Source organism: Tamandua tetradactyla, chromosome 17, assembly GCF_023851605.1.
Source record: "Tamandua tetradactyla isolate mTamTet1 chromosome 17, mTamTet1.pri, whole genome shotgun sequence".
In the NCBI taxonomy this organism is placed as follows: domain Eukaryota; kingdom Metazoa; phylum Chordata; class Mammalia; order Pilosa; family Myrmecophagidae; genus Tamandua; species Tamandua tetradactyla.
Window position 1 is genome coordinate 47,851,283 of NC_135343.1, and position 27,511 is coordinate 47,878,793.

A 27,511-nucleotide genomic window follows, 5' to 3' on the forward strand; every position below is an offset into this window, starting at 1 on the left:
ATCAACTAGTTCCTTCCCCTATCCCATATTATAGACAGCCCCTTCCAACATGAAAAGGTTAGAATGGGCATAGCCCAGATACCCCTAAAGAGTGGGAGAAAGATCAGAGGTGATGGTGGAGTTATACAGAGAAGTTATACGGGTTTAACAAATGAGTATGACAGCTGAATCATTATCTTGATATTTATTTTAGTCTCCAGTATCTTAGAGCAACTAGAAGTAAAAACCTAAAATTGTGGAATTGTAACCCATATCAAACTCTGAAATCTGTTCTACAGCTAACTGTTGCAATGTGGTTTGAAATTTATTCCTTTTGTATATATGTTTTTTTTCACAAAAAATAAAAGAAGTCGGTCGTGATGATAAATGGGCAGCTGTAGGATGATGTTGTGAACCATTGATTGTATACTTTGGATGATCACATGGTATGTGAATATATGTCAATACAGAAAAATTAAAAAAAAAAAGTTCAGAGGTCTTCAGGGTCCCAAGTCCTGCCAAAGATAGGATGGCTGAGAGAAGACCCTCCCCACCACCACCAACACATACCGCTGTTTTTCTCGATGAATGCAAAAAAAATTGTGTGTCAAATTTTAGACCATGGATGGAAGAAGAGAAAAAAAATCAGCCCCAAACTTATGCAAGTTCATCACAAATTCCTACAACTGGAAGGGGCCCCAAAGAACCTGAAGCAGAAAGCTAACATTGAGGGTCAGAGTTGTACCTCAAGCATATAGCAGCAGCCAACTTAAATATTTTGGGGCGGGGGGGGGGGCACGGATTCTTCTATAACCTAGACCTGGAAGAGTCACTACAGATAATGTTATGAGAAAAGTGAGCAGTTCACAGTGGAAAATTAATCAACTAATTAATCCACACACACCCCCAAAACTAGGAAACAAGGCACAATGAATGACAGCCAGCAGAATCAGTCTTCAGATACTAGAATTATCAACTTCAGAATATAAAATAACATTTCATATGTTTAAAGCAATTTAAAAAAGCTTGAGAAGATGGACAGGAAAAAATGATATTACAAAGAACAACCAAGTAAATATTTTAAAAAACTTTTTTTAAAAATATAATATAAGCTATAACTATACCAGGGAAAACAGTGCAGCTATGAAAAGTGAAGTTTTGCAGAATGGTTAAAAAATGTAAAAACAGTTTATGCTGCAGTAAGAGGTGAGATCAGGATATACAAACCTACTGAATGTACTCAGTGATCCTAATTTTGTAAATTAAGTCCATGTTGCTTATTAAAAAAAAAGTTACCAAATTAAACTATGGTCTTCTCTGGGCACTGAGAGTTTTAGATTGATTTTATCTTTTGTTTTCCACTTTATAGTGAACAGAACCTCCTGTTCTTCCGTCCCCCTCAGAAACTTCTACTGAAGCTGACCTTTGCCTGCCTTATCATTCTTGATTTAAGACCTTTCTTTATGTCCTTGGGTCATCAAGGGTTGCCCTAGATCTGTAATGAGTTCTAGTAAGCCTTTGATATCCTATCAGTAATTACAGAAAGGGCAGCTTCACTTGGAGATAAACTCTCAGGTTAATATCAATTTTCATTGCTTTCATCACAGACTCAGTACCTTAGCGTATATAGCACAGATTTGTGCTGCAACACACGTTAGAGATAGTGGTACATTGGGACCCAACATAAGATATCCTTGTCTACAAGGCGGAGATTCTGCTTGTTCATTGCTGCATCCCAGGTGCCTAAAAGAGATGCTCAGCTAGTAAGTGCTCAATACATATTTGCTGGAAGAACAAATGATTGAATACATAATTATGTAAGCATACATAAAATGTATGATATAATGTGCTGATAGCATCAGTGGAAATTTCACAATTCTGTGGAGAATACTATTACCATTTTCACTTTTTTTTTTTTTTACATGGGCAGGCACTGGGAATCGAACCGGGGTCCTCGGGCATGGCAGGCAAGCACTCTTACCTGCTGAGCCACCGTGGCCCGCCCTATTTGCACTTTTTTAAAAAATTACCTTTCCTCTACATAATTTTACATAGTTGCAACCATAACCTTCAGAGGGTATGATATTCTTCTTTTACTTCCAATTTTATCAAACATTTTTCCTTGGTGATCATAATTATGGGTTTTGGTGAGTATGTAATATTCCATTGAGTTACATCATAATTTACCAAACCATTCCCTTTAACTGAGTTTGCTTTCAGTTTTCATTAATGTGGAGAAAGATTTTTGGAAATGTAAATTTATAAACCTAAGTTCCCAGGAGCAGCATTGCTCAATGAAGGGTCTTAATTGCCCTAGATGCTTTTCAACGTTTGCATAGAGAAGATTGAAGTAGTGCATTGGAGGGCACTCTGGCCTGGGAGATGGGGGACATGTGTTCTAGGCTCAGTGGATTGAATGTTAGTTTCACAGTGGTATGCCAGATAAAAGCAGAGGCGAGTATAACAGGCAGGGAGGACCGACTGCAGTTGTCTCCAAGAAAGATAAGTGGGGAGAAGACAGAAAAAAGGTACATTTGAAATACTCTCAAGAACAGTTGAGAGGAGTTGGGTCTGCTTTCCCAGTCCCCCCCCCACCCCTCCCCCATTACTGTGTGACATTGGTTTTATGTGGCGATTTCTCTGGTCAAAATTTAATTTTCCTCTATATTTTTGGCTAAAAGATCCATGAGTTCTTAAGAAGGGGGTAGGTAGGGACATACTCAGTGGAGGCTGAAATTCACTAATAGTTATTGAATGTCCTCCTGCAATTAGAGAGCCCATTCTCTAAAAGAATGAATTTAAACCAAGGTAGCTGTGAGGTCACGGGCATCTACTGTCAGCTCTGATGTGAGATTCAGTCCTTGCCATGCACCAGTGCTGAGCTTTGGAGTATACCAGTTAACCTCTGTGCGTCAGTTTATTCACTAAAATAGAGATATAACACCCGTCTTTTGGGGTTGTTGGAAGAATTTAAAAGATTACTATGGCTTGGTTATAAGTTTTAAATGTAATCAAGATGGTGTGGTACTGTTTAAAGGACAGACCTAAATGGAAGTGTAGAAAATGGACAATAATTGAATAATCATACCAAATAAATATAAAATCACAATAGAGACAGATGCTACTAAGAATGGCAGCCTACTTCAGAGAGAACCTGGGTAAGGGATTTCAGGGAAGGCTTTCCTGGGAAGGTGATATTTGCTTTAAGCACAGAAGAATAAATTAACTAGATAAGAGAGGAAACTGGATGTGCAAATGTCCTGTGGTGGCAGATAAGAAAGAGGGTTTAGTGAGGCTGCAGGGAAACGAAAAAAGGGAACATGGGCAGAATGAAGGTGGAGAGATAAGCAGAATCTAAGCTATGTTTTTTCTTTATCCTAAAATTGGTGGGAGTTCTTTGAGGGTTTATGCAGAATGCTGAGATTATCAGATTTGCTTTTAGAAAAGATCTCTAGTTGAGAGTTGATTTGGGGAGGAGGTGGTAAAATGATTGTAGGCACACAAACTAGGAGGCTTACTGTTGTCCAGGTGAATAAGGTGAAACTAGGAATGCATGGAGGGAGAAGGAGTTAGAAAGAAGTGAACAGATTGGAGAGCTATTTATGAAGTTAAATTTTGTAGAACTTGATGATATATTGGAAGGGGCAGAGTGGAAGGATAGTGAGCGAGAGGAATTTGTCATGAAGGAAGAGTAAGTTTCTGTGGCCAGTTAATTTTTGACAAGGATGCCAAGTACAACCAATGGGGAAATAATAGTTTCTTCCACAAATGGTGCTGGGAAAACTGAATATCCATATGCAGAAGAATGATGATGAACCCCTATCTTGCACTATATACAAAAATTTATGAAAAATCAATCAAAAACCTAAATATAAGAGCCAGTACCATAAAATTCCTAGAAGAAAATAATGTAGGGAAGCATCATCAGGATCTTGTGTTAGGTAGTGTTTTCTTAGACTTTACACCAAAAGTACAGCAATGAAAGAAAACATGGATAAGTGAGACTTCATCAAAATTAAAAACTTTTATGCAAAGGACATTATCAAGAAAGTGAAAAGATGACCTACAGAATGGGAGAAAATGTTTGGAAACCATGTATCTGATAAGAGTTTAACATCCAGAATATGTTAAGAACTCCTGTAACTCAACAATGAAAAGACAGTCCAACTTAAAAATGGGCAAAGGACTAAAGTACATTTCTTCATAGAAGATAGACAAATGGTCAATTAGTACTTGAAAAACTGCTCAATATCATTAACCATTAGGGAAATGCAAATTAAAATCACAGTGAGATGCCATTTTCATACCAAATAGAATGGCTTCTATTAAAAAAGAAAAAGTAAAAAGTGCTGATGAGGATGTGAAGAAATAGAAACGCTTGTACATTGTTGGTGGGAATGTAAAATGGAGCAGCTGTTTTGGAAAACAGTTTGGCAGTTCCTGAGAAAGTATAGAATTATATAACCCGACAGGCTTACTTCTTGGTATATGCCCAAAAGAATTGAAAGCAGAAACTCTAACAGGTATTTGCACACCGATGTTCATAGTGGCAATTATTCACAATTGTCGAAAGATGGAAGCAACCCAAGCGTCCATCAGCAGATAAATGGATAAACAAAATGTGATCTATACATAAAATGGAATATTATACAGCTATGAAAAGGAATGAAGGAAGTATGAGATATGCTAGATTTTCTTTTTATTTCTTTTTTTGAAGTACTAAAAATGTTCTGAAATTGATTATGATGGTGAATGCATAACTGTGATGATACTGTGAGCTGTTGATTGTATACTTTGGGTGGATTGTATGGTGTGAATGTATCTAAGTAAAATTGCATTTTTTAAAAAAAGGTATGAGGTTCTAATACATGGCACTGCATGGGTGAACCTTGAAAACATTGAGTGAAATAAGCCAGACACAAAAGGATAAATATAGTATGAAATGACCTCACTGATATGAAATAATTAAAACATGCATATTCATGAAATAATTAAAATATGCATAGAGTCAGAAACTATAATACAAGTGACCAGGGGCCAGGGTGGGGGTGGGGAATGGGGAGTTAATGTTCCTTTGGTGCAGAGTTTCTGTTTATGTAATAGAAATTAGAAAAGTTTTGATAATAGATGATGATGATGGTGGAACAACATTGTGAATGTATTTCATACTATTCAGTTGTATACTCGACAAAGTGGCTAAAATGAATAGTTTTAGGTTGGATATATGTTCCCAGAATAGAACTGTGTATAACATAAAGAGTGACACATGATGTAAACTATGGACTACAGGCAATATAATTATGATAATAATGTTTCATCAGTTGTAACAAAGGTATCACACTAATATAAAATGTTAATAGGAAAAGCTGTGCATGTTTGGGGGTTTAGGTACGATTTTTTCTGTTAAGCTACAGTTGCTCTAAAAACAATATTAGCAGCTGCTGTTACCCTCCCTTCCTCCTCCTCCTCTTCTTCCTTCAACCCTCACCCCTTTGACACACCGGAATTGCCCTTGAGGTTTGTGGGATTTGGGGCCCCTTTAAGGAGGAGAGCACATGGGGCTGGCTCTCTGTCAGGGGATTGTGGTCTTAGCAATATTTGATTTCTCGCTTTCTTACTTAGCCTTTTAGACTGGGGGTAGGAGGTGGTTGCTGAGTCGTCGGGTGGGTGGAGCCGTGGGAGGGAGGAGACCCGGCCTCACTGGGGACTAACAGGGGCTTTTCTTGCCGCGGGGACGTGCGCTTCGTGGCTTGGGCGATGGCCCCAGCAGCTGCTGGAGCTGTGGGCGGTGTGCACACGTGCGTGGGGGGGGGGGTCTTGTGGAATCAGGCCAAAAGGCCACCCCCGCGTCGGGACCTGCTCCTTGTGAGCTGGCGGCTGCGGCGCTCGCTGGCAGGGCTCTGATGTGGTCCGCTGCATTTCCACGCTGGCCGCTGGCCGGGCTGCTACCGGCCGCTTGGGGCAGGGGCTGGGGTCGGGGTGGGGGCCGGCCTGTGGCTCTGCTCACCTCCACTCTCACCCCCACTCCATAGGCCAGGTGGGGGTGTAGCTGCTTGGGAGCGGGGGTGGGGCTAAGGGGTGGTAGTAGTAGGGCTTTAGTGTGGCGTTCTGGTCGGGACAGTGTTGTGCCGGCCGTGCAATGCCAAGGTGACTTTCAGAGAGAGCTTTCGGAGGTGCGGAGTTCCAGGCTTGGCCCCCGTCCCAGTCAGACCCTGACTTGCCTCTGCAGAGTGTGGCTCGACTTCGCGAATTTTTTTTTTACTTTCTGTGTATGTGTTGTCTGTGTGTTTCAACACAAACAGTTCCAACAATAGAAATACAAGGGGAAAATTCACCCACCAGCTCCTCTCCCTGCTGCTCTGTTCTCATGTTTGTTCCTGGGCACAGTCTGGACAAAGTTTCAGGTGTACTGTAGGCATTCTAGTCTTAAACTTTTTTTTTCCTAAATAAAAATGTAATACCTATCAATTTTGGAGACTATGAACAAGAAAATATGCCCAAGATATGCACTATTAATATTTCTGCATATTTCCCTTTGGTGTGTGTGTGTATGTATGTGTGTGTGTGTGTGTGTTTGCATGTTTTTAATGGGATTGGATTCTTAAATTGAGTGATATTTTGAATCTTGTGTTTTTTTTCCACTCCAAATAATAAAAGCACTTCCCCTGTCATAAACCCCCCCCAGAAAGCTACCATTTAATGAGCCCAAGTCCATTCTTGAGCTTCAGTTTTTTCATTTAACATATTTCCCTGTGTTCTTATTCTCCGTCATTATAAGCAGTTGTACATCGACTGATGAAATAGTATCTGTTTTTTCTTATTTTTTGTATTATTTGAAATGTATACTCGACCTAGTGACACTGGTGACTGTGTTAAAAGATAAAGCATGATAATAAAATAGACACATGTGAACCACTGGCACAGTTAAGAACTACAAAGTTGCCAACACATGGAAAGTACCTGGGTATTTTGCCCCAATTCTGTCCCTCTTCTTCACCTCTAGAGGTAACCACTACTTTGAATTTTATGTGTATCATTTCTTTGCTTTTTACATATAGTTAAATGACATACATATATAAATGACATACATATATATCACTACACAATACATTTCCTTTTCCTTTTTTTTTGAGCTTTGTAGAATTGGTGAATGTGTGTAGTCTTTTGTGGTTTACTTTTTTTTTACTCCGTGTAGTTTCTGGGATCCATTCATGTTCCTGTGGCTCCTTGGTTCCTGCTGCCATATTATATTCCATTTTCTGCTGCTGAGGTCTTAGAATATTTCCTTGATTTGGTTTTTTCTTTTTCTTTTTTTCTTTTTTTTTTTTGTATATGGACAGGCACTGGGAATTGAACCTGGGTCTCTGGCATGACAGACAAGAGTTCTGCCACTGAGCCCTTGATTTGGTTTTTAGAGGCATACAGCTGTCACCATCTGTGCACATGCCTCCTGATGTATGTATTTCTCATATATCAAAATTTCTCAAGAACTGGGATTGAAGGGCCACAGGGTATGTGCACGTTCAACGTCAGAAGAGAGTGACAAATCTTTCTAAAATGGTTTTGTTCTCTTGCAGCAGTGTATTAAGAAATTTTTTTTCCTGCTAACCCCACGCCAGTACTTGTGTCATGGTGCTTACTGTGAACCTGGTGCTGTCATAAGTGCTTTTTATATGTATTATTAATTTAATCCTCATAACAACCCTATGAGGTTCTATATTAATCCTCATTTTACAAACAAGGAATTTGAGGCACAGAGAAATTAATTACCTTGTTCAAGGCCACACATCTATTAAGGGGTGGGGTGAGATTCTAATCTAAACATCCTACCTGACGAGTATAACAGAATCTCACTGTGGTCTTATTTTGCATTTCTCTGACTGCTAATGAAGTTGAGTATTTTTTTTTTTTGTCTGTTTCCCATTTTCTTTTCACAAAAGAAGAAATACCATAACTTTCTAAAACCACTCCCCCTGCTTTTGGAGGCACTTACGTTGCCTGTAATTCTTTACTCTTAATGCTTGAGAGAAAATCTTTGATCCACACGACTCTTCCATTTCTTTATTGCTTCATTTATTTCACTTACATTTCCTGAAGCAAGACTAAGAGTAATTAGTGTTTGAAAATGACTGTGCTACTGGATTGCTGTGTGATCTTGGGAAAGTTATTTATCCTCTCGGTGTTCAGTATCATCTATGGAGGTAAGTCTGTTCCTTACAGGAATTTGTGATGATTAATGAGATAAATGAATGTGTAAGTGACAAGCGCGATACCTACCACATCGTGAGAGTGCGCTGTAAGAGTTAGGTAGCACCTTTCCCTGATTTGTCCTCTTCTTTTCCTTTCTTCCCCCCAAATATACCTAATTGTGATTGGGTCAGAGGGCACGAACAGTTGTTGTTCTGTCCCGCCAGAGATGATGGCCTCCTCATTTCAGCTTTTTTCAGAGCATCACTGCTCAAGCATTGGGAGATCTGCTGAGTCTGTCCATTTTGTAGTAGCAAAAATTAGATTTTAAAATGTTTTATTGATAATGTACAAAGTAACCACAAAAGCACTACCTCCCCCTCAAGTCACCCAAGAACACCAGCTGCTACACACGATAGTCTGAGGAATTTTAACAGCCTTCCCAGGTTTGCCACATGCAGAGAGGGTCAGTTTAGATGGGGAGGGCACAGACACACACACACTCATTCCTGCAAGAATAGACAAGGTATGCATGTGCTCCAAAAAGGTTCCTCTTTCCACGCTCACAGATTTGATTCATCAGCAAATCCGAGGAGGGGAGAATCCTCTTAAGAGATAAATAATTAATCTGCTCTAGATAGAACATGCCATAAATACAACCCTTGTGCTATCAGAGGGAGTGGCACTGTCTGTTTTGGGGGAGGAGAAGAAGGAATCGGCCTTGTGTGGAGGTAGTGACTGAACTGTAAGGCCGGGGAACAGGGTGGAGCTGGAAAGTCCAAACTCTTGAACCAGCTGCTGGAAGAACAGAGGAGCTGAGCTGTGTCATTGGAAAGCTGGGTGGAGCACCACGAGAATTAGTTCTTGGAGATTCGGCTATAGAGAGTGTTCCCCAGACCAACCTGCCTCCAGGCCACTGGCCTTCCATGGTTGACTATAGATCCCAGCTGCAAATCCCTTCTTGGCCTCGTTTCAATGGTGGTGACAACTGCTAACTATCAGCAAAACTGTCCTCAACTCTGGTCATCTTCTCACTTCCCTTTCCTGTAGGCTCCAAGAGGACTTTGTGGTCAACAAAGACTTTGATCCCTCAAGATAGCAGTTGTTCTCCTTCCCTCCTCCCTTCTCCTTCCCTTTAGTGGAGGATTGCTGAGCTGGTTTCCACCTGTTGATACGCTGAGAGTCAGGAAAGACTTTCACACCTGGTGCCATTTCTGTATACTTCACTGTGTTTTGGACTAAATAGGATGTTTGGAGGATTCCACAGTCCAGCCCTTCTGGCCTCCGGCGGACTCTGGAGCCCTTTGGGTGGGGAGGGCAGGCTGCTGTTTAATAACTGCAGTTGTTCCAGGTTGGGGGGCATAAGAAGGGACTTGGCCGTGGGAGAGGAGGGCGGTGAGAACTCAGGAGTCCTGGCCAGGCAGGGTGCAGGGATACATTCCAGCAGGGGCTCTTGGACCCCTGGGCTGAGTCTCCTTAAGGTGAGAATTGTGCCTGGGGTGGTGATGCTGTATGCTGAGGAGTACTCTTCGCGATGAGTAGGGTTAGCGGTTAGGTCTCTCCTTGGATCTGAGGAGGGCATGTGCTATGCCTGAGTAATGTTCATCCTTCTCACTCTTCCAGGAGCAAATCTCTGTTACCCCTGGTCAAGCGGGGCAATCCCCAAGCCTGGGAAAGATGGAGTCTAGGGCAAGCCAGCGCTGTCCATGAACTGTGATTCAGGGAGGAGTCCTGATGCGGGTGGGGTGAAGGTCCTGGTGAGGCCAAGGAGGAATTTTGTACCTGGGAGTTGGCAGGAAGGAGGAGCAGCACCAGCACCTTTGCGGGCCCTCTCTGTGGAGGGCCATGGGATGGGCTGACCCTGAATCAGTTGTCAGGTTCCTAAGACCTTATAGCAAAGGCATCCCCTGTGGCGTTTGGCTGCCTTTGGGGACTTCTGCCCGTGGGCAGTGTGACAGGTGCCATGATAGAGAGATCCCTCGCTGCCGAGAGCGTCCTCAGAAGGAAGCAGCAGCAGATTTTGTGGACATGCACTGCAAACTGTCTGCTAGGTTCCGAGGTGTGGCGGGGAGTTCTTCACCCAAGGAACTCGCAGTGCAGTTGGTCATACACTGTTGTGGAAAGATTTCCCAAAGAAGGGCACATGGCAGTAGCATAGAATCTTGTACCGACCCTGTGGTAAACAGGACTGGTTAAGGAGAACCTAATCAGGAGGGAGGGTGGCTGTGTCTCAAGTCCCAGAGGCCAGAAGACTGTGATTCAGGGAGGAAGGTTGAAAAATGGCTTTTGAACCAAACTGTCCATAGCTTGTAAGGCCAGTGTGAAAGGTCTGAGCTTAACCCCGTGACCAGAGAGAGTTTCTGGAAGTTTCTGAGCAGCAGAGAGAGTGGTGAAGATATCATGAGCGGAAGATATCAGACAGCCAGCTGGGGTTGTTTGCTGGTAGGCTGGATGAAGCTAGGACCCAGGCAGAGTTTGGTCTAATTGGGCTAGACAACGGAAGAAAGCTGCCTGGAGCCCTGCACCAGAACAGCCCCTGATCCCAAAAGGCCACATCACAGGCCAGGGTCCCATGTGGAGTGGGCAGCTCTGACCGAGCTGGTAGTACTGGTCCTGACTTCAACCCTAGGCCCCGGGGTGAAATGTCCACCTCTCTCAGCCAGCTCCCCTCTGATGCCTGACCTTCACCTCTACCGGGACCTTTGGCAGCTCATTCCAGGGAAAACCCTTCTCTCTTATCTACACCTACCTGTGATTGGTTCCTTCCTTACTTGAACATAAATATGTTCAAGTCTCTTTTGTTGTTAAATAAAACATTTCCTCTCAATATGTGGTCATCCCTAGAAATCACATTTATGACTCCTTTAGTTCATAATCCAGCTTTTCGTAAGCTTGCTGTGGTCCTGGTTTATTCCTCTGTGTGCTCTCTCCATCCCACTGCAGTCAAGCTTCCTGCATTCCATTGTGTCCCAGCTGTTTTGATGAAATTTGCTGTGATATCCTAACCAGTCAACTATTGCTGTAAAACAAATCACTCTGAAGCCCAGTGGCTGAAAGCACCAATAAATGGGTTCTGCATCAGCCGGGAGTCGGCTGGTCTCTGACGACTTGACTTCTCCTGCAGATGGGCTCTAGGTCTGCTCTTATCTCTTCTGGGACCCGGGGCAAAGGGGCTGCAGCTCCCTGGGGCGTGCATGATCGTCTCTAGGCAACAGGGGAGGCACAAGAGGGCAGACCTCTCCACACAGTGACACATCATACTGACATTCTGAGCTTCCGCTCATGTCACATCTGCTAATATCCCATTGATTAAAGTATGGGCCAAATCCAACATCAGTGAGGTGGGGGAGTCCCCGGAGGCCACGGGGAGGGAGCAGATACCTTTGAACAGCAATTGGCTACATATCTTAATGGCCAAATTCAGAAGATTCTGGTCTGAGCTGTACTTTTTTTTTTTTTTTCAAGTTTTTATTGTGGTAACATATACAGCATAAAATTTCCCTTTTTCACCGTTTTCAAGTATACAGTGCAGTGGTGCTAATTACATTCACAATGTTGTGCCACCATCACCACCATCTATTACCAAGACTTTTCCAACACCCCAAACAGAAATTCTGTACCCATCTAGCATTATCTCCCCTTCCCTGCCGGCTGCCCCTGATAACTTGGAATATAATTTCTGTCTATGGATTTACATATTCTAGTTATTTCATATCAGTGAGATCATATGACACCTGTCCATTTTGTGTCTGGTTTATTTCAGCATGACAGCTTCAAGGTTCATCTGTGTCATCACATGCTCACATGCATTGGGATATCATTCATTTTTACGGCTGAGCAATATTCCATCATATGCACGTACCACTTTTTGTTGATCTAGTCTTTGGTTGATGGGCACACAGTTTGTTTCCACTGCCTGTTGTGAGCAGTGCCACTGACCATTGGCGCACATGGTCTGTCCTTGATTTACTCTATTCACTGTGATGTCTGACACAGGTTCCAATCCTCTCTGTGTTGGTGCTTGTTCTTCAGGACTCTGGCCTTGGGCTGCTCCTCTCATCATGCCGCAGGTTCTCCTGAGTGGCCCCACCTGCCTTGCCACATCCGACACTCCCAGATCTGTCCCTTCAGTCCAGAGCTCCCCAAAACAAGGTCTGTATAGTCAGTTCTCATTGATCTCTTGCTCTGGATGTCCCACTGGTACCTCCAGTCCTGAAGGTCCATCTCCTGAACATCTTCCCCTGCCTCCACCTCAGACCTGTCTGCCTTTCTCTGCTCTCTATCAGGTGCCACCTTCCCCAGCCATTAAGATACTGGGGCTAGAGATCTAGCAGCTGCTCTTGATTCCTCTTTTTGTCTCACCTACATGTAATCATTTAACTCCTTAACCATATTGATCTCCATCTTTCTGCTGTAGTCTTAAGTTCAGGCCCTTCTTATCACTGATTTGGACGGTTGCAGAAGTTCCCTAATTGGCCTTTAAGTCACCATCCTGGAACTTGAGTGTCCTTCCTGAGATGTACATTTGCTCTCCGTTGTGTTCAGGCTGTGATCCATGCGCCTGCCTTCCCGCACGCTTCAGGCATGCTCTCAACACGTGACCTTCCCCCAGGCAGGTCTTCACATGACTGTCTTCCTTTGCGTGTGGAGTTCCTGCCATCTGGAGTTCCTCCTCCTTCCCTCTCCTCCAAAATACCTGCCCATCTTTTGATCCTCATCCCAAAGGTTACTTCAAAATGAAGTCTTTCTTGATAGACACATGTCCACTTGCCCAGGTGGGATAGCCGCCCCCTACCTCACCCTGCCCCACAGGGTCCCATAGTGGATGCTTTCATGGCACTGTTTAAGGGCATTTGTTTCTAATTCTGTTTTCCACCTTTTATCTTATAAACTTCTTGAAGTTCTTGAAATGTGCAGTCTGGTCTGTTGTTCCATAACAAACCACCCCAAAACTTAGTGGCATAAAATAGCAACCATTTTATGATACTCATGAATTCCATGGATCAGGAATTCAGAAACAGCACAGCGGACAGAGCTTCTTTCTGTTCTGTAATGCTTAGGGCCTCAGCTGAGAGAGCTCAGCAGGGGTAGCTTGGAGACCAGGGGCTGAAAGCTGATTGTGGCTGATGCCAGTTGTCGGCTGGAACCCTACGTGGGGCCTCTACACGTGGCCAGAGCTCCCTCATAGCATGGCAGCCGGCTTCCTCAAGTGGGTTTCCCGAGAGAACCAGGCAAGAGGTATTGCCTTTTATGATCAAGCTTCCTGAGTGGTGTAGTGTCACTTCCATCGTTGTCAACAGTTGCAGTGACTTCCTACACCAACTGTAATGACTTCTGATTCTAACCACCCAGGTTTAGATCAGATGTCACAGGTTAAAGGTACAGTCCTGACAAGACTGCCCTCACTTCTGATACCAGCCACACATTTGGGGGTTCCCAGGCCACCCACATTTCTGATGAAATGGCAACAAATTTGGGGGTTCCTGCCACCCCTCAGGATCAATAATTTGCTAGAACAACTCACAAAAGTGAGGAAAGTGCTATACTTAGGATTACAGTTTTATTATAGAGAAAAGGATACAAATAAGAAGAGAGACATAAGTCAAGGCCTGGGAGGTTCCTTGCAAAATTTCTTTGTCTTTTCCCCATGGAGTCAAAGAGGTCACCCTCCTGTCTCATCACTGTGTACTATCAATTAGGGAAATTTGCCATATTTCTGTATCCAGAGTTTTTAATGGGGCCGCATCATAGGTAGGACTGATGGATGATCACGCTGTTGACTTGATTTTCAGCCCCGCTGCCCAAGGTCAGGCTGATAGGACACAGCTCAAAGCTCCAAGCCCTTATTCACATGGTTGGTCATTTCAATGTGGCCAGTCTTTTGCCACCTCCTAAGACCACTAAGGATAGCTCCACCTTGAGTCTCCTTCTGAACATAAATTCCCAGATATGAACTGGGCCACCAGGAATAACAAAAGACGTTCCTATCATGGGCAAGTCCAAAGGTTTTAGAGGGTATTTCACAGGAACCAAGGACAGAGACCTTTGAAAGTACAACCTGCCACACTACTAAGCACTTGATGTGCACTGGGCATTCTTAAACTGTGAAAATTGAAAGTTGGACTAGGAGAAGAAATTTTGAAGTTGGTGTCTGGGAGTCTTGAGGGAGGGTGAGGAAAGGACTGTGTGTCTGGGGAAGGGGACTATGGGAAGAGATGGTTGTTTATAGGAGTCACTGTTGGGTTGAACACTTAAAAAGCATGTACTTGCCCAAAAAGGTCCAAAATAGCAGGGCAGGACTGGAAAGGGAGGAGTTAGGATGGAGAGACCAGTATAGAGTTGTCTGATGTCTGGACCTGCCGGAGTTGGAAGAATGTGGTGTACTGCACAGGTGCCTGCAAGAACAGTGGTGGAAATTGGAAAGTTGGGGAAGGGGAGTTCAGTTCTGTCTTAGACAAGCTTGTAGCAGGTTCTAGGAGTTGGTGCAGGGGTTGAAGCTGGCTGGAGCTGAGTTGGGGCATGTCTGAGCTAGGCCTTTGAAGGGGCCTAAACTGGCCTCCCTCCCCCTCAAACATCGCCCTTCTACCTTCCAGTAGCTGCCAAATAACTGCTTAGTTTCCTTTTCAGCATCTCCTTTGATGAGAACTTACTACCTCTAGGTTGTTGAGCAAGTTGGGGGAGAGGGAGGTGATGAGGGAGAAGAAACTCAGTGCATTTTTGAGTATTTTGAGTATTAAGAAAACTCTTCCCTGAATTGGGCCTAAGTCTCTCTGTGGCCTTACCTATTTTCTGATTCTACCCCTTAAGGCCACTCAAAATGCATCTAATTCTTTTCCCAAGTGACAGGCCTTCAGAGGGTTAAAGAACGTTTGGGTGAGTGGTATGGTATGTGAATTATATCCAAATAAAGCTGTTAAAAAAAAAAAAAGACCAAGTTTTTCAGGCCCAAGAGGGGCCTGTTCCTCTTCAGCTTCTGGATTGTCGGGCTCACTCTCCCCTGTGCTTCCAGAGAGGGTGGCCCCAAGGAACCCTGTGTTCAGGTAGGATTGTGTGGGGCAGGGCTGGCTGTTGCTGCTTGTGCACAGGCACACACCTGTGTGTCAGACCTGGGTTAGCACCCTTAGTACTCTGTGAAATCAGCTTAGAGCATTGCAGCCAGCATTAAAAAGCAAACAAACAAAAAAAAACATTATCAGTGTGCCTAGTAAGGGGAAGTACTATTTTGCAAAGCTTGCTTTCCATATAAGTATATAATGAATTACGGTGTAAAACGTATGTCTCACTGTGAATTGTAATCAACAAGTTTAAAAAATCCCCGAGTTATAAGTCCATGAAGCTGCCATGTCACATCATGTGGAACGTATCATTAGTTGGTTTTCGGGTTCTTACGCTTCCTGACTCCCAAGACTTTTCACGTGGGCTGTTGACATTGTTAGGTGCTACTCCTGTCTGTAATTTGGAGATTTGGTTTGGACCCTAAGACTCTGTTGACCCTGTTAAATTTTTTTGTGTTTAGCTTTTATTATTATTATTATTATTAGAGCAGTTATAGGTTTACCAAAAAAAAAGGAAAGAAAATTCAGAAAGTTGAGTTCCCATATATCCCCCTTCACACACAGTTTTCCCTGTTATTAGCATTTTTCATTAGTGTGGTGCTTCTGTCACAATTGGTGAAACAATATTATTATAATTATACTCTTAGCTCACTGTTTCATTAGGGTTCATCTTTAAATTGTAGAGTTCTGTGGTTTTTTGTGTGTATGTGGTAATTTATATACAACCTAAAATTTGACCTTTTATCCCTTTTCAAATATGTAGTCTGTGGTGTGTATGATTTGTGAAGTTGTGCCTCCATCACCCCAAACAAAAACTTTGTACTAATTAACATTAACACTCTGTACCCCTCCCCTACCTGACCTGTAGTAAACTAAATACTAGCTTCTGACATCATACGTTTGCATATTCTATTCATTTCATATAAGTGAGATTCAAGAGTATTCGTCCTTTTGAGTCTGACTTCTTTCAGTCACCATGAGGTCTTCAAGTCTCATCCATCTTGTTGTTGCATGCTTCAACTCTTCATTCCTTCTTACTGCTGAATAATATTCCATTGTATGTATACACCACACTTTGTCCATTCAGCAACACTTGGGTTGCTTCCATCTTTTGGCAATTGTGAAAACTACAACGATGAACATGGATGTGCAAATATCTGTTGGAATTCCTCTTTCAATTTATTTTTTGGTATACCGAGATGGGATTCTGGGTCAAATGGTAATTCTTTATTAACTTTCTGATGAACTGCCAAACTGTTTTACATTGTGGCTACACATTTTACATTCTCACCAACAATGTGTCAGAGTGTTCCTTTTTCTCCACATCCTCTCTAGCACTTTTTATTTTCTGTTTGTTTTCTAATCGTAGTCATTCTACTGAGTGTGAGATGGAATCTGTTGTGGTTTTTGCTTGTATTTCTTGATGGCCAGTGACATTGAGCATCTTTTCATGTATTTATTGGCCATAATATATGTTCTGTGGAGAAATGTGTATTTATATCCTTTGCCCAGTTTTTAATCAGATTGTTTGCCTTTTTGTTGTTGAGCTGTAGGATTTCTTTATATATATTTTGGAAACTAAACCCTTTTCAGATATATGGTTTCCAATATATATATAGGTTGTCTTTTTACTTTCTTGATAAAGTCCTTTGTACAAAAGTTTTTAATTTTGATGAAATTGAAATGGAAATTTTTCTGCTTTTTCTTTTGTTGTTCTTGCTTTTGGTGTAAAGTCTAAGAAACCATTTCCTAATACAAGGTCCTGAAGATGTTTCCCTGTGTTTTTACCAGGAGTTTTAGTAAATGTATTTGGGTCTTTAATTGATTTGGAGTTAATTTTTGTATAGAATATGAGTAGAGACCCACCTTCATTTTTTTGCATATAGCTTTCCAGTTTTCCAAGCACCAGTTGTTGAAGAGATTATTCTTTCCCCACCGAGTGGACTTGGTACCCTTGTCTAAAGTCAGTTGCTGTAGATGTGTTTATTTCTGAATTCACAGTTTGATTCCATTGGTCTATGTATTTGCTCTTGTGCCAGTACCATGCTGGTTTTGTGTGTGTGTGTGTGAGAGAGAGAGAGCGAGAAAGAGAGAAAGAGAAAAAGAGAGAGAGAGAGTGAGAGATCCTGAGCACAGAACCCAGCCACCCAGTGCTAGACTCTCCCCCACCCCAAAGTTTACATTAGGTGTATTCTTATTCCCTTATCCCTGTAACTAACACCTTGGATTAGTGTTGTGCATTTGTTATGATTCATGAAAGAGTATTGTTATGTATGTACTTTTAACTCCACTCCATTGTCCACAGCAGGGTTCACTGTCCCATGTTTTATTTTCTAACTTTCACTTTTGTAACGTACACAACCCAAAACTTCCCTTTCAGCCACATTCACACAATTAATTCAGCTCTGGTAATTACACTCACAATAATGTGCTACCATCACCATCATCCATTTCCAAACCTTTACAGTCAACCTAAATAGAAATTCTGTACAAATGAAGCATCTGTTCCCCATTTTCTACCCCCGGTGTATCCCTTGGTAACCTATATTCTAGATTTTAACTCTGTGAGCTTGCTGATTATAATTAATTCATATCAGTGAGATCATACAATATTGGAGGTTTTTGTCTGGATTATTTCACTCAGTATAATGTCCTTAGATTCATAGGTTCATCCCTGTTGTCAAATGTATCAGAATTTCATTCTTTTTTATGGCTAAATAATATTCCATTGTGCGTATATACCACATTTTGTTTATTCACTCATCGGTCCATGGACACTTGGGCTGCTTCCGTCTTTGGAAAATAAAGTGAATAATGCTGCTGTGAACATTGGTGGGCAAATGTCTGTTCACGACTCTGCTTTCAGTTCTTCTCGGCACCCACTAGGCAATTCCTAGTAGCAGGATTGCCCAGTCATATGGCGATTCTATATTTAGCTTCCTGAGGTAATGGCAGAGTGTCTTCCACAGTGGCTGCACCATTTTACATTCCCATTAGCAGTGACTGAATATTTCTAATTCTCCACATCCTCTCCAATACTTGTAGTTCTATGTTTTTTTTTTTTAATAGTGGCCATTCTGGTAGGTGTGAAATGATACCTCGTGTGGTTTTGATTTGCATATCTCTGATAGCTAGGGCATCTTTTCATGTGCTTTTTAGCCATTTGTGTATCCTTTTTGGAGACATATCTATTCAAGTGTTTTACCCTTTTTTTTTTTTTTTTGTATGGGCAGGCACTGGGAAACAAGCCCAGGTCTCTGGCATGGCAGGCGAGAACTCTGCCTGCTGAGCCACCATGAGCCGCCACCCGCCCCTTTTATCCATTTTTAAATTGGGTTGTTTGTTTTTTTATTGCTGAGTTGTAGGGTTTCTTTATATTTTCTGGATATTAAACCCTTATCAGATATGTGGTTTCCAAATATTTTCTTCCATTGAGTTAGGTTGTCTTTTTATATTCATGACAAAGTCCTTTGATGCACAAAAGTTTTTAATTTTAAGGAGGTTCCATTTATGTATTTTTTGTTTCGTTGCCTAGGCTTTGGGTGTAAAGTCTGAGAAATCACTGCCTAATGCAAGATCCTAAAATTCCTTCCCTATGTTTTCTTCTAGGAGTTTTATAATCCTGGCTCTTATATTTAGGTTTTTGATCCCTTTTAAATTAATATTTATATATGGTATGAGATAGGGTTCTCCTTTTATTTCTTTAGCATATGGATATCTACCACCATTTGTTGAAGAGACTACTCTTTCCCAATTGAGTAGACTGGGCAGCCTTGTCAAAAAGCAATCAGCTGTAGGCTATTTCTAAACTCTCATTCAATTCCATTGGTCAAGAAAGCTATCCTTGTGCCAGTACCATGCAGTTTTGACCACTGTGGCTTTAAAGTCAGAAAATGTGAGTCCTTCAACTTCATTCTTCTGTTTTCAAGATGGTTTAGCTGTTCAGGAACTTTTACCTTCCATAAATTTTAAAAATGGCTTTTCCATTTCTGTGAAGGAGGCTCTTAGAACTTTGATTGAGTTTGTGTTGAATCTATAAATCGTTGTGGATAGAACTGACATCTAATGACATTTAGTCTTCTAATCCATGAACAAAGAATGTCCTTTCATTTATTTAAGTCTTCTTTGGTTTCTTTTAGCAACTCTGTCTGCTGAGCCACCATGAGCCACCACCCGCCCCTTTTATCCATTTTTAAGTTGGTTTTTTTTTTATTGCTGAGTTGTAGGATTCCTTTATATTTTCTGGATGTTAAACTCTTATCAAATATATGGTTTCCAAATATTTTCTCCCATTGAGTTAGGTTGTCTTTTTATATTCATGACAGAGTCCTTTGATGCACAAAAGTTTTTAATTTTAAGGAGGTTCCATTTATGTATTTTTTATTTCATTGCCTAGGCCTTGAGTGTAAAGTCTGAGAAATGTTTTATAATTTTGGCAATGTTTTATAATTTTCTGTGTAAAAGTCCTGTACATCCTTGGTTAAATTTATTCCTAGATATTTGATTCTTTTAGTTGCTATTATAAATGGAATCTTTTCTCTGACTTCCTTCTTAGCTTGTTCATTACTAGTGTGTAGAAACACTACTGACTTTTTCTGTGTTGATCTTGTACACCACCGCTTTGCTGAATTCATTTATTAGCTCTAGTAGCGTTTGTTGATTTTTTTCAGAACTTTCTCTATGTAGGATCATGTAATCTGAAAATAGTGAAAGTTTTACTAATTCTTTTCCAATTTGGATGGCTTTTATTTCTTTTTCTTGCCTCACTCCTCTGGCTAGAAGTTCCAGTACAGTATTGAATAACAGTGGTAACAGTGGGCATCCTTGTCTTGTTCCTTAGAAGGAAAGCTTTCAGTCTTTCACCACTGAGTATGATGTTAACTGAGGGTTTTTCATGTATGCCCTTTATCATATTGATGACGTTTCCTTCTATTCCTAGTTTTCTAAGTGTTTTCATGAAAGAAGGATCCTGAATTTTGTCAAATGCCTTTTCTGCAGCAATTGAGACCATCATAGTTTTTCCCTTTGTTTTGTTAATTTGATGATTCACATTAATTTTTTTATGTTGAACCACTCTTGCATACCTGGGTTAAAACCCACTTGATCGTGGTGTATAATTCTTCTGATGTGCTGTTGATTTGATTTGCAAGTATCTTGTTGAAGATTTTTACATCTAAATTCATAAGAGAAATTGGTCAATAATTTTGTTTTCATGTACTATCTTTATATGGCTTTGGTATTCAGGTGACGTTGGCCTCGTGGAATGAGCTAAGTAGTGTTTCCTCTTCATTTTTTGGGAAGGGTTTGGAAGAGCAGGATTGGTATTACTTCTTCTTGGATTGATTGGTAGAATTCACCTGTGAAGCCGTCTAGCTTTTGGGGAGGTGTTTTTTTTGGGGGGGTGGGGTGCATGGTCCAGGAAGTGAACCCAGATCTCCCGCATGGAAGGTGAGCATTCTACCACTAAACCAGCCCGTGTACCCTCTGGGAGGTTTTTAATGGTTGATTGAATCTCTTTACTTATAATTGGTCTGTTGAAGTCTTCTGTTTCTTCTGGAGTGAGCATATGTTGTATGTTTCTAAGAATTTGTCCATTTCATCCAGATTATCTAATTTGTTGGCATATAGTTGTTCATGATATCCTCTTTTAATCCTTTTCATTTCTGTATGATTGGAAGTAATGTCCCTCTGTTCTTTTCTGATTTTTATTTGCTTTCTCTTTTATTCTTTGTCAGTATTGCTAAGGGTTTGTTGATTTTATTGATCCTGGTTTTGCTGATTCTCTGTATTTTTTTTTGTTATAATTATTCTGTTTCATTTATCTCTACTCTAATTTTTATTTGCTTCCTTCTCCTCACTTTGGATTCTTTTTCTAGATCTTGCAGTTATGAGGTTACCAGCCTATTGATCTTTTGGTACCAGGTCCTGTCAGTCAGCATAATGTTATTTCTCCTGTTTTCAGCACTTCCTAATTGATGTATGCCATCTATATAAATGTGTTGAACAGATCAAATTTCAGGACAGAGCCCTGTGGCAGACCACTAAAGACTCTCCCCTCCCCTGTCGATATATCAATGGATACGTGCTGAGCATGTTCATTCAACCAGTGGTGAACCAGCCCTTCCCGCCTGTAATTCCCAGTAGCTGGCCCTCAAAGGGATCATGGCAGAATTGGGAAACTTGACTACCTTCAGCCTGAGTTACAGGCTGAAATGCCTAGAGTGCCTCGTGGGTAACACAAGTGAACAAAGTGACAATTAATTCAGGCAATTAATAAATAATCCCTGACCCCTGGCCTTGATTTCAGACGACAGTGCAGAGTGATGAAGCTGGGGTAAGTTGGAGCAGTTCTGTGATGGGTAATTGGCATCCACTGCTCAGTCTAGACAAATCTGTCAGGTAGAAGTGTGGGTCTTTAAGAAAGCTCTTGTTTCATGTGAAATCTCTTGACTTTTAAATGTTGGCAAAATAGACAAAAACTTTAGCACTGCTGTGGGCCAAACAAAACAGATCTTTAGCAGATTTGGCCTGTAGCCTCCCAGTTTGTGACCTGTCAGTCATGGTGTGGCTGCTGTCCAGTGGTCACATGACACAAAACTGGAGGACTCTTTGGGGATTGATGGGTGGGTGGCCTTGCGTTGAGTGTGACTCCTGCTTCCTTTAGTTACTCACTTGGAATCTTACCTGAGACTATTGTCAGACAGCCCCTCAGTGGAATAAAAGTTGGGGATGACACTCTCTTCTTTCTTGCCTGTTGGTGTCTTCTTCCGGATCATGGCAGGTGTTGAGAAATGCACCAGGAAACTAGAACTCAAAGCTTTCTTTTTTTTTTTTTAAATTTATTTATTAATTAAAAAAATTAACAAACCAAATAAAACGTCAACATATATAATCAGTAATTCACAATATCATCACTTAGTTGCATATTCATCATTTCTTAGAACATTTGCATTAATTCAGAAAAAGAAATAAAAAGACAATAGGAAAAGAAATAAAACGAACACAGAAAAAAAAAAGGTTATACCTACCATACCCCCTTACCCCTCACTTTCATTGATCACTAGCATTTCAAACTAAATTTATTTTAACATTTGTTCCCCCTATTATTTATTTTTATTCCATATGTTCTACTCGTTTGTTGACAAGGTAGATAAAAGGAGCCTCAGACACAAGGTTTTCACAATCACACAGTCACATTGTGAAAGCTGTATCATTATTCAATCATCCTCAAGAAACATGGCTACTGGAACACAGCTCTACATTTTCAGGCAGTTCCCTCCAGCCTCTCCATTACATCTTGAATAACAAGAAACTGTCTACTTAATGCATAAGAATAACCTCCAGGATAACCTCTCGACTCTGTTTGAAATCTCTCGGCCATTGACACTTAGTCTCATTTCACTCTTCCCCCTTTTGGTTCTAGAAGGTTTTCTCAATCCCTAGATGCTAAGTCTCAGCTCATTCTAGTGTTTTTCTCAATCCCTTGATGCTGAGTCTCAGCTCACTCTAGGATCTCTGTCCCATGTTGCCAGGAAGGTCCACACCCCTGGGAGTCATGTCCCACGTAGACGGGGGAGAGTGGTGAGAATGCTTGTTGTGTTGGCTGGAGAGAGAGGCCACATCTGAGCAACAAAAGAGGTTCTCTTGGGGGTGACTCTTAGGCCTAAATTTTAAGTAGACTTGACCTATCCTTTTTGGGGTTAAGTTTCATATGAACAAACCCCAAGACTGGGGCGCAGCCTGTATCTTTGGTTGCCCACACTGCTTGTGAGAATATCAAGAATTCAACTTGGGAAAGTTGAATTTCTCCCTGTTCTTACCATTCCCCCAAGGGGGCTTTGCAAATACTTTTCCACTCACTGATCGAATCACTCTGGGATTCATCACTCTGGACAAAGCAACAAAATCTCATATCCTACCTGAGATTCCAAGTACTTATGGTATTCAATCAAACTATCTACATAAGTTATATTAGGAAATGCACTAGTCAAAATACAAATTTTGTAACAAACATTTTTTGCTTTAGTCTCACACATAAGGTGACATTTTAAAATATTAATTACCATCTATTTTCAGCACCCTGCAATAATGACATTCCTTTGTTCTTCCTCATGCAAAAACATTTTTAAAATTTGTGCATTTAGTCACTATTATTATACACTCTAGGCATTCCTAGATTATACCATCTCAATCTTTAACATCTTTCTTTCTGATTTCATTTATGTCCCCAGCCCTCCTCCCTCTATCATTCTCACATGCAGCTTCATTCAGTGTTTTAACATAATTGTATTACAGTTAGGTAGTATTGTACTGTGCATTTCTGAGTTTTTGTATTCAGTCCTGTTGCACAGTCTGTATCCCTTCAGCTCCAATTACCCAATATCTTACCCTATTTCTATCTCCTGATGGTTTCTGTAACCAACAAAATATTCCAAGTTCAAAGGTTTCTTAAAAATCTCCTCATCCATCCTTGACTTCACCTACGTATATCTGTGTCTCCTCTAACCTTTCTCCTCTTTTTTGGTCCAAAGAGCATTTTTCTTCCTAGGAAATTGAGAGACACAAGAGCAGGCAACCCTTCCTTGTTCTTATTTGTATACCAAAAATAACTTTTTAAATCTCTATTTGTTGTCTTGACCATTTGGGGAATCCTCAGTTCGTGCAGCTTTAGTCTTCCTGACACTGAATTTGTAAACCCATGGTACTCTTTCATGTTTCTTCTTGGTTATGGAAGTTCCTTCTGTCTTATATATGAAAGCTTGTAAAATATGACCACTTGTAAAATTTGGCCTCCCACGGGCTGATCCCAAATCCCAGCTTCCCACTGTGACTTTAGAGCCATGATGGCCATTTGACAGTCTTGGGATTAGTATCATATTTAGCCATCTGTTTAAAACACATACTTCTACCTGAGGAACTAATTTTTTTATATTAATTTTTTTATTTCTTATTGATAATATATTATATATCTACATACCATGTAATCATCCAAAGTGTACGATCAATGGTTCAAAATATCATCATATTGCTGTGCAGCTAATTTATTTATTTATTATTTATTTATTTTTATGTGCTATATAGTGGGGGTCACGTTTCATTCTTTTTCCATGTGAGTATCCCGTTATTGCAGAACCATTTGTTGAATTGTTTTTTGTTTGGTTTTTGTTTCTCTGTTTGTTTTTTAAGAAGTGCATGGGCCAGGAACCAAACCTGGGTCTCCCACATGGCAGGCGAGAATTCTACCATTGAACTACCCTTGCACCCCAGCAACTAATTTATTTTTTTAATGTTTTATTTTGATAGAATTTTATATTTATTAAAAAGTTGCAAGACTAGCACATGGGATTCCCATATTGCCCACAATGTTTCCTTTTTGCCTCATTTGCTTTGTCATTCTCTATGTGTACTTTTTTATATATACATCGTTTTTTTGAACCATTTGAGATTAAGTTCAAGATACTATGTCCCTTTACCCCTAAATACTTTGGTGTATGTTTTCTAAGGACAAGGACGTTATCTTCCATAGCCATAGTACAGTGATCACATCAATATTTTAGATTGAGAGCATATTTTCTTATCCACCGTCCATGTACAAGTTTTCATCAGTTGCCCCAATAATGTACTCTTTAGTTGGTTTTTTTTAATGCTTTTTATTATTAAAAATAAAAGAAAAAGCAATGATTTTCAAAGTATACGTCAACAAGTAGATACAGAACAGATTTCAAAGTTTGGTATGGGTTACAATTCTACTATTTTAGGTTTTTACTTCTAACTACTCTTAAGATACTGGAGATAGAAGAAATATGAATATAACGTTTCAGCAATCATACTCGTTTGTTAAACCCTACCTTCTCTGTTTAACTCCACCGTCACCTTTGATCTTTCTCCCACCCTTTAAGGGTATTTGGGCTATGCCCATTCTAACTTTTTCATGTTGGAAGTGGCTGTTGATAATATGGGGCAGGGGGATGGGACCAGTTGATGTTCTGGAGAAGCTGGTCCTTCTGCATTTCAGCACTTGTCTGGTCTATGGACCCATCTGGAGGTTGTAGGTTTCTGGGCAGTTACCCCAGTGTATGGAACTTTTGTAGCATCTTCTGTAAAGCCCTAGGTGTTCTTTAGGGTTGGCTGGAATGGTCCTGGTTTTTTGACCAAGCCCATGATCTAATCCATGGTCATGGCTTTAGCTGTCCTGGCTCTTTAGTCTCATGTAATCTGGAAGAGCCTTCATTTGTCTTTCTGGGCTTTGAAGTTTTGTGTTTTGTTGCAACTTTTAATTATAGCTGATAACATATATACAGCTCAGAGTTTTCCCTTTTAACTACTTTCAAGTGTACAATTCAGTGGTATAGATTGCATTCACAGTATTGTGCTACCATCACCATCATCTATTACCCAAACCTTTTCATCACCCCAAACAAACTCTATACCCCTTAAGTGATAACTCCCCCTTCCCGCCACCCCTGGCCCCCAGTCCCTGGGAACCTGAATGGACTTTGAAGTTTTTGAAGAGAACAATTCAATTACTTTCTAGAATGTCCTTCAATTTGGGTTTATCAGCTGTTTCCTCACAATTAGATTCAGGTCATACATTTGGCAGGAATCCTGTGAGTGATGTTATGTCCTTCTTGGTGACGTATCAAGAAGTATATGAGTTTCTCCCTCTGTTATTGCTTTCTATCTTCATTCTGTTGTTGGAAAATATATATTGTATAATTTCAATTAAAAAAAAAAAGAAGTAGATGAAGCTGGTTTGTCCCGATAATGGTCGTGGTGATGACTCTTCATTTGATTAAGGTGTCTGCCAGATTTCTCCACTATCAAGTTCCTGTTATATTGTAATTAAGCAATTTGTGAGGGGTGTACTTTGAGATCATGTAAATATCCTGTTCTCGTCAAGCTTTCACCCATCAGTTTTAGCATCCATAGATGACTTTCTAAATCTATCATTCCTTCCTTCTATATTATGTGTTGGCATTCTGCTCTAAGGAAGAACCTTCCCTTCCTGAGGGACTAATCTTGCAAACTTAATGCCACGTTTGTGTTGATTATTTATTTATTTATTTGAGAAGTTGTAGGTTTACAGAAAAGTCATGCATAAAATACATAAAATACAGAGTACCCATAGCCTTCTGTATTATTATTAACACTATTATTAGTGTAGTATATTTGTTATAGTTCATGAAAGGACATTTTTATAATTGTACCATTAACCATAATTGCACTATTAACTATTGTCCATTGTTTACAGTAGGGTTCACTGTTGGCATTGAATACCACCTATGTTGTTTTTTAAAGACTTTTATTCTAGTAACGTACATACAACCTAAAATTTCTCCTTTTAACCACATTCACATATCTAAATAGCTCTGTGTGTTGATTTTTAACAAGCTAGCTGGAGCCCTCCCAGCCCCTTTTGTCCTGCCCTGTTTTGCGTGCTTTTGTGGACATTGGGGCTTGTCCTGTTGGTTCCTGGGCTTCGGGAGAGGTCTGGATCTTTTCCCAAGCAGCACGTCATTGGCAAGACTGACTTGGCATGAGGCTAAATGCGCAATGTGTCAGGGCCTCGGTGTTTCCCCCAGACCTGGGGCTGTGAGGGGGAATGTTGTTTTGTCACCAAGTTTCTGAGCTTAGCCTCGACTTCAGCGAGGACAGCAAGTGGGGAGAGGAAGGAAGTGCAGGTTTCTTCCCACTGAGAAGCTATGATTGAGCCCTGGTCTTTTCTTTGGAAGTGCCCTTTCCTAACCGTCCACATACACACCGCACACGTATATCACACTGATTATGACACATGGAGCTGTCTTACACTGACTGGCTTTCTTTCCTTCCTGCCAGAATGCAACATAAATGTGATCCTAGTGTCAGTTTGGTCATTGTGAGTTAAAGGACCTTTTTTTAAAAACAAAATTTTATTGTGCTGACATGTACAGTATAACATTTCGCATTTTAACCGTACAATTTCAGCTATACAGTTTGGTGGTGCTGATTACACTCAGTGTTGTGCTGTCATCTCCACCTCCGTTACCAGACTTTAAAGGACCTTTCCTCGTTCTTTAACAAGCTGCTCAGTTTCAGGGGGGCCTCGTCAGTCTAGTTGATATGAGGCTTTAAAGGGTTCTGTGAACATTTGAAATTCCACATTAGGGTCTCTTCAGGATCTGCTTTTCATTTCTGCTGGTGAAGCAAGCTGGGGAAAGGAGAAGTGGGAAGATAAACCGAGGCTTAAGAAGTTGTATCAGAGATTGAGAGAGGATTTGCAAGAAAAGTAGGGTTTAGATGTGCGTTTGAGT

The 27,511-nt window shown here is 40.8% G+C and overlaps 1 protein-coding gene across 7 annotated transcripts in view; it reads left to right on the top strand.

The window, feature by feature from the left end:
* TET3 (tet methylcytosine dioxygenase 3) overlaps window positions 1-27,511 on the top strand; it is a 120,685-nt gene that overhangs the window by 37,282 nt on the left and 55,892 nt on the right. The window contains exon 3 of one of the 7 annotated variants that reach the window (XM_077134597.1): window positions 12,199-12,318. The exons of the other annotated variants lie outside the window; for them this stretch is intronic. The gene's annotated coding sequence lies outside the window, so the exon portion shown is untranslated. The remainder of the gene's footprint in view (window positions 1-12,198; window positions 12,319-27,511) is intronic. 7 annotated transcript variants of the gene reach the window in all.